Source organism: Quercus lobata, chromosome 3 (genome assembly GCF_001633185.2).
Source record: "Quercus lobata isolate SW786 chromosome 3, ValleyOak3.0 Primary Assembly, whole genome shotgun sequence".
Classification (NCBI taxonomy): Eukaryota; Viridiplantae; Streptophyta; class Magnoliopsida; order Fagales; family Fagaceae; genus Quercus; species Quercus lobata.
The window spans coordinates 12,278,563-12,286,461 of NC_044906.1; the positions used below are offsets into that span (position 1 = coordinate 12,278,563).

A 7,899-nucleotide genomic window follows, 5' to 3' on the forward strand; every position below is an offset into this window, starting at 1 on the left:
TTACTGGTTTGGTTTCCTAGGTGATCATATCTTGTGTTATTTATTTTCCGCTGCTTTGCATGATTTGATCTTTATTATTGTGATAACCTAGACTTGTTTAATTGGACTAAGTAACAACTTGGCTAATTACTTAGGTTTAATCAATTGTTTAAGGGGTCTAAAAACTATCAATATGGATTGAGATGATATGAATCCATATTTATGTCATTACGTTGGGGACCATGACAACGATTGCCGGCTACAAAACTGCTCTAATAATGTTTAGAGTAATTTTTTCTTTGCCTTTAGTGTTTGGCTTGATTAGATGGCTTTGGTCATGTTGGAACTTTCAGTCTTCCAAATTCATTTTAGTGTAAATTAGCGTGAATTGTGGATTCATTTGACTCTAATTCAAGCTAGGTTGGAAGTGTGGCATGCAATCGTATCGTGTTATTCGGGTCAATTTATTCATGTCATCCAAACCATTTTTTGAGACCCATATTGATACTCATACGCTCATAACTTATATCTACTTTTGATCCGAGGAAATATATTCTTTTATGTTTTTCAACACTTTTTAAAGGTTTTTTGGGAGGCAATTTAGGACCACCATTATGGAAAATAGTTAAGTTTTGACATGAATGCTAAATGTTTAGAGGATAAAATTCTTAATTCCACGTTATACTCCATTAATTATAGTTTATATTGTCTTTTTTTTTTTTTTCATCAAATACTTTACAAAAAAGAAAGAAAATGAAGTGTATCAAGTAACAATCGGTGAATAAAAGATTTTTTATTCACAGAACATTGTCGAGGACCATATAAATAAGAAGACATCTGGCAAAATTTCCCTCTAAAATCGCTTTAACTATAAGACTTATGCAGTCTAGATGTGGAAAATGTTAAGTCTATGGTCTTAGAGGAATTTCTGTCATTTCCCGATTGTCATCTGTGATTGAAAAGAGTTGTCCGTGTTTCTATACCAATTATTTGATAGATCTCACCCATAATGGACTCTACACAATACACATATGTTTCCTTGATGAATTCTTAGTTCTGAGTGGTCCCAATGTGTGAGGACTGAACAACGGATTTTAAGTGAATGGAAAGCGATTAATTCTGTGGTGTTAGCTAAACCAATCATGTTACCCATAGGAATTTACAGCCTCTGTGACCTTCTCTGTAGGATGGGATTTTCTAATCATTATGTTAGTTCATACCAAATTCTTTGTGATAAGGAACAAGATAAGCTCCTCGCAAAAAAAAAAAAAAAAAAAAAAAAAAAGAAGAAGAAGAAGAAGAAGAAGAAGAGCGAGAGGAAGAACCAGATAGTGTTTGTTAGGACATATGTGATTCAATGTGTAAAAAAAAAAAACGAGAGGAGGAACCAGATAGTGTTTGTTAGGACATATGTGATTCAATGTGTAAAAAAAAAAAAAAAAAAAAAAAAGTGAGAGGAGGAACCGATAGTGTTTGTTAGGACATATGTGATTCAATGTTAGGAACATATGTCAATATTTTATGTAATTGGCTAATCCTTTGAAAAAACGCACTTTACTTGTAATTGGGTAGATCTAGGATGTGTTTAATGCTTCAAGAAACAATGTTTCAAGTTCAAGTGTAAAAGCCATGCAAGTCTGTCCAAGAATTAAGTGAGAAAGTGCTGAATTTTAAAGCTCGACAACTAGCATCTATCGAGGTTTAAAAGCTGCTAAAGCCCGTGCCTTGACAGCTAGCTTGATAGATGGCTATCTATCGAGGTTTATGAAATTCAATTTTTCAAAGCTGTCAATCCAATCCGTAAGTATATGCTTGGGCTTTCTTTTCTCGCAACCCTAAACATATATAAGGATTATTTTGAAGGCCGTCAAAGGTTACGCACAATTGCACAAGTGTGAAGCAAAGTTCTGTTTATGCAAATTGTGACCAAAGACAGATTTTGCCCTAGTTCATCTTTCTCTTGAAGAAGCTGCTATATTTGTATACTGTTGGGTTTTGTAACCAAAGAGCTTCTTAATCTTCATCATGTGATGAACTGAAAAACTTTGCAGCCAACATCTTTCTAAAGTTGGTGATTAAATCACGTATTAGGATCCGCACAATTGGTTAGTCACGTACTAGGAGCTGTGCATTAAAAAGGAGGGATTGTCACTATAGAGAAAGTCCAATTGGGTGTTGGGGTAAGGATTCAATTGTAGGTTAGTTTAAGGTACTAGAATTCCTTTACTTGTAACCGCTTGTTTTGATAATAGTGAATTCTCGGGAGTAGTGACCTTAAAATCACCCGGTGAAGTTTTTTGTCATGTAGGTTTTCCTCATTCGAAAACAAATGCCCGTGTCAATTTAATTTCCGCTGCATATTTAGTTTAATTTGTGATTTGTTTGTGCTACCACACATATTTTGTGTTAATCTGATTAATTAATCAACTTGGCTAATTAATTGGTTAATTTATCACAATGGGTCAATACTTTCTTAACCTATCAGTGTTCTTAAGTTTGTTTTGATTTTGATTTTGTTATTCACTCACTCTCGTTAAGTGATAGGTTGGAATGTGTATCTATATGTAAGTATAGATTAATGGTGGTAATATATATAGTGATGACTGATGAGTGTATGTTATGTGAACATGTATTGAGTCTTAAATCGAGTGTTTAATAGGTTGGATATGGTATTAAAAGTAATTACAAAAAACCCTAATTATAACTTAAATAGTCATTTTGGGAGTTAATGTAGATGTGACTAACACTTTCTCAAGTCATGACAAATTATATTATAGTTAACTTAGTAATTAACACCAAGATCAAGAGGTACGGTACAATATGATACTTGTAGCATAATAAAATGTACAATCCCTAATTGGATTTTCCTTTATATATTTTGATTGTGTTACTTTCTACTTCAGTCCTTAGCATTTGTACAATGCAGTTGTGCAATACTAATGTTAAGGTACCCAGGCCTTTGTTTTTTTTTTTAATTTTTTTAATTTTTTATTTTTTTAATAATCATCTATTAACATTAAACAAGGGAAACAAGAGGATAGTCTGCCTTACAAGCAGAGACAATATCTACGGGCAGATTATCGTTATTGGAATAAAAAGACATGTTGGAACGTATAGCAAGCTTTGCTATTGTATGAGCCACAAAGTTGCATATCTGCTTAACCCAACGAAAACTAAAACAAAGACACGACTTGGAGATACTAATAATATTACAAATGATGTTACTTATGGACCAATCAGATGGGAGGTCTCTGGAGATTAAGGGCTCAAAACAAACTTTAGAGTCACCCTAAAAAATGACATAGCTCCATAGCTTGCTAGCAGCAATCTGAACAGCCCACAAGAGCGCAGCAGCTTCAGCTAGGAGAGGGGAGCACTTCCATGCAATTTAGTTCAAACCTTCATAACCTTACCATCAGAGTCTCTAGCTACAACAGCTAAGGTGGTGACTGAGTCCGAGATTGCAGCATTAATATTGTTCTTGATCACTCGAGGAGGTTCCCAAGACAGATGGGATAAGCTTGTTACTTTACTTTTCTCAACAGACATTAAGGATTGAAACTCCATAAATTAGGCTTGAATATGCTTGCTTGCCATCAGAATATCGACAGAACCTCTATCATGCATTTTATGATTTCTCAGGCTCCATATCTCTTGCTTAGGTCTGCACAATCTGCAAGTCGGCTAGCTTTAAAAGCTCACGATGGGAGGTGTAAACTGCTAAGATCCTTTGTCACAATGCACACCCATACAAGAGTAGTTTTGTTATACTTGCAAAGCTTGAAGAATAGACAAATAGACTGACATAATCATTCAACTGATTGATGCTCTAAAAAGGCAGACTATACGGCTATACGACTTCTGACCATTAAATAGCTCAATATATCCATATGCATATTTGCCAATTTCTTCGAGGTAGATAAAACAAAAGAAAAGAAAAGGTTTAGTCAAGGTTGGATCATAAACTGGAAGTTGAGAATACAGAGAAAGTTCAAGTTAATTACCCAAGAAATAAGAGGACTAAAGCTATAATCCAATAACAGGTATTGAAAACACTTAAGCATGGATTTCTGCTTTATTTCATATCTTGGAGGCATTTTTTGTGGGTTACAAATCCAAATTAAGAACAGATTGAAAGAATGAAGGCGAAATCCTGACAGGAATCCTTCAATATGAGTTGAATTATCCACACGAGGTAGAAATCCGAGGGGCAAATTTCTGGCTATAATGAGAACAAGAGTTAAAAGTGCTACACAATGAGTGTTTAGGAGTCTAAGACCTATTCTCGCAAATTAATAGTATATAAGTTTAGGTTAATTTGATCTAACTTTAGCTTTGAGTCTCAGACTGTCCGTTTTACTAGCAAAAGACATAAAGAGCAAAAAGAAAATGTTACCTTATTTGTATAAATTGTCCAATTAGTGAGAAGCTCAAAAACCATGGCTCCAAATAGGCCAAAAAGTGCATCAGATGCTTGTAGAGCTATTAGGAGAATCACCAAGGGATGATGAACAAAGCGTTCATATACCACTGGCTGATTGAGCATTGTTAACACTTTAGCACTTTCTTTCACCTGCAATATTATCTTAGGTGATTAATGATCAAAAAATTAAAATATAACAAAAGCATGCACTTGTACAAACAAATTTTGCTGTAACATTTGAAACCACTGCCTGTCCCTATAATGATAAAACTGATAACTAGTTATTGATGATCAAACATGAAAAGATTTGAAAGAAGTACTTACAAGTATGAATAATGCTAACTGCAAAGCCAAGCCTTAAAGTTAGAATTAGTTACTACACAAATACTCCTCCTCAAGTTCTTCCTCTACTAACTTTCAAAGGTGATCTGCTCACAATTGCCAGGCATGACAAACAACACATTTAGCACCGAAGCAAGAGAATAAGTCCTAACATCCATACCTTGATTTTTGAGATATACAAACTCACATCATGAGGTAGGTTATTTCCAAATTCTCCACCAGCTTCTTCAAGGTAAAAGAGTGACTTGGGAATCAAGCACAAGTCCTCGTTAAAATTAGCATACAATGCTATAAATCCTGCATGGATTTAATTCAGCCATAAAAATAGGTGAAGCTAATTTAACTTCTCTTTATACATTGGCTGATTTGATTAGGAAAATTTAATGGAAGAGAAATGTGTTGGAAAGATATAAGACCATTAATGAGAATACTAATTGACTAGGTTCTTAGCTGCCATATGGTTGTGCCCCACGTAGCACCCTAGATTGACCAATGATGGTCATTTAAGGTTTTCTGACATTCGTTCAAATATAAGTATACAAGGCCATAGAGAACAGTGGAAGAAGTTACAACCGAAAGATTTAAATATTAAAGAACAAACTTTATAGTACCATTAATAGCCAATGGGCTTTCTGATTTTCTACTTCATCCTTGGCCAACACTTCTTTTCTTAGCCTTTTTGGACTTGGTTCAAACAGTCTGCTTGCTGCTCAATAGTAGGCTGACTTGTAACAGGCTTACTTGTAACGGGCAAATCACCAATCCAGACAAATCCCACTCCCATACACCAAAACCTTCTCTACAAGTTCAACATCCTCTCTAGTCAAAAACACCAATATGTCATCCCCATGTAGTTTTAAAGATTTTATAAACTAGTAAGGTGTTAAGTATTATAGAATTTGAGTACTAGCAAGTTCTTGTTCCATGTGAAACAGACAGTTCTATGTTAATTTTAGCAATGTATCTTGTTAGACTTCGTTTCATAAAGTAGCAAAAGATGCATGACCTTTTCTATACTATTGGTTTCACTTGTAATTAACTTTCTTTACTAATCACTTCACTTCACTTGTAATTACATTTCTCTACTAGTGGTTCTATTCTGATGTCAACTCTTACTTTTTATTAGACAATTTCTGCATTAGTTAAGCCTGTGTTGAGTAGATTCTGAATGGGCTGCAAAATGTGTATTATTCCCTATTCAGTAATCTGATTGAAAATCTTCAGGATCCTAAGGTGTCTAAAGCATGGAAGCAATAGGCTGTAGAAATCTAAAAAGAGACCATTAACACATGTTCAGGGTTTGCCTAAATGAAGCAACTATAGACTGTAGCAATTTGAAAGAGGTTAACATGTGTTCAAGGTGAGCCCATGTACAGCTGTAGATCAATGTCACTCCTTGTGTTGCATTAAATTTTGTAGAAATACAATGGATCTTAGGAATGAAAATGATGCATGTGAAAAATACTTTGAAATTGGAATAAAATATTTAAATAAAATGTACAATTCTTAATTGGATTTTCCTTTATATATTTTGATGCACTGCTTTACTACTTCAGTCCTAAGTGTTTGTACAATGCAGTTGTGCAATACTAATGTTCAGGGACATGGGCCATTAGCATAAAAGAAATGGCTACAAAATCTACAAGCTAGCCAGCTTCGAAAGCCGACAATGGGAGGCGTAAACTGCCAAGATCCTTTGTCACAGTAAGCATCCATACAAGAGTAGTTTTGTTATACTTGCAAAGCTTGAAGAATAGGCAAATAGACTGACATAATCATTCAGCTGATTGATGCTCTAGAAAGGCAGACTATATGACCATACGGCTTCTAAGCATTAAATAGCTCAATACATCCAAATGCATATCTGCCAATTTCTTCGGGGTAGATAAAACAAAAGAAAAGAATAAGTTTAGTCAAGGCTGGATCACATTTCCATGGTAGATACTTAAACTAGAAGTTGAGAATGCAGAGAAAGTTCAAGTTAATTACCCAAGAATTAAGAGGACTAAAGTAGTAGTGCTATAAAAGGTATCGACAACACTTGTGCCTGGATTTCTGCTTTATTTCATATCTTGGAGGAATTTAGTTGTGGCTTACATATCCAAGCCAAGGGGAAATCCTGACTGGAATCCTTCAATATGAGCTGAATTGTCCACATGAGGTAGAAATCCGAGGGGCAAATTTATGGCTATAATGAGCATGAAAGTTACAAGTGCTGCACACTACATATATAGGAGTCAAGACCTATTCTCACAAATTAAGAGTATATAAGTTTAGGTTAATCTAATAAACCTTAGCTTTGAGTCTCAGACTGTCACTGTTACTAGCCAAAGACATAAAGAGCAAAAAGAAATGTTACCTTATTTGCATAGATTGTCCAATTAGTGAAAAGCTTAGAAACCATGGCTCCCAATAGTACAAAAAGTGCACTAGATGCACCAATAAATATTTTAATTTCACATGTCATCATATAGCTAAAAGCCTCCAGATCTGTTAGGAGAATCACCATGGGATGATGAATAAAAGCATTCATAGACCACCGGCTGATTGAACGTTATTAACACTCTAGCACTTATTTCACCTACAATATTAACTTAGGTGATTAATGATCAGAAAATTGAAATTTAACAAAAGCAAGCACTTGTGAAAACAAATGTTTCTGTCGCATTTGAAACCATAACCTGTCCCTATAATGATAAACCTTATAACTAGTCATTGATGATCAAACATGAAAATATTAGAAAGAAGTACTTACGGGTATGCATAATGCCAACTGCAAAGTCGGGCCTATGTTGAATTAGTTACCACAGAAATACTCCTCTTCAAGTTCTTCCTCTACTAACTTTCAAAGGTGATCTACTCACAATTGCCAGGCTTGACAAACAACACATTTAACACTAAAGCAAGAGAATACACCCTAGAATCCATATCTTGATTTTTGAGATATACAGACTCACATCCTTGAGTAGCTTATTTCCAAATTCTCGACCATCTCCTTCAAGGTAAAAGGGTGACTCAGGAATCAAGCACAAGTCCTTATCACAATTAGCGTACAAGGCTATAAATCTTGATTTAGGTGAAGATAATTTAACTTCTCTTTATAAATTGGCTGATTTGATTAAGACTTATTAATGGGAAAGAAATGTGTCAGAAAG

At 34.6% G+C, this 7,899-nt stretch overlaps 2 long non-coding RNA genes across 2 annotated transcripts; both read right to left on the reverse strand.

The window, feature by feature from the left end:
* Positions 1 to 3,016: 3,016 nt before the first annotated feature.
* On the reverse strand, positions 3,017 to 4,898 carry LOC115981541. The gene is made up of 3 exons (XR_004089371.1): positions 4,727 to 4,898; positions 4,376 to 4,552; positions 3,017 to 3,887 (listed from the first exon to the last, which is right to left on the reverse strand). It is a non-coding gene; the product is annotated as an uncharacterized LOC115981541 (long non-coding RNA).
* A 110-nt stretch (positions 4,899 to 5,008) lies between these two features.
* Positions 5,009 to 7,437, reverse strand: LOC115981542. Its single transcript, XR_004089372.1, has 3 exons — positions 5,356 to 7,437; positions 5,161 to 5,257; positions 5,009 to 5,041 (listed from the first exon to the last, which is right to left on the reverse strand). It is a non-coding gene; the product is annotated as an uncharacterized LOC115981542 (long non-coding RNA).
* Positions 7,438 to 7,899: the final 462 nt, after the last annotated feature.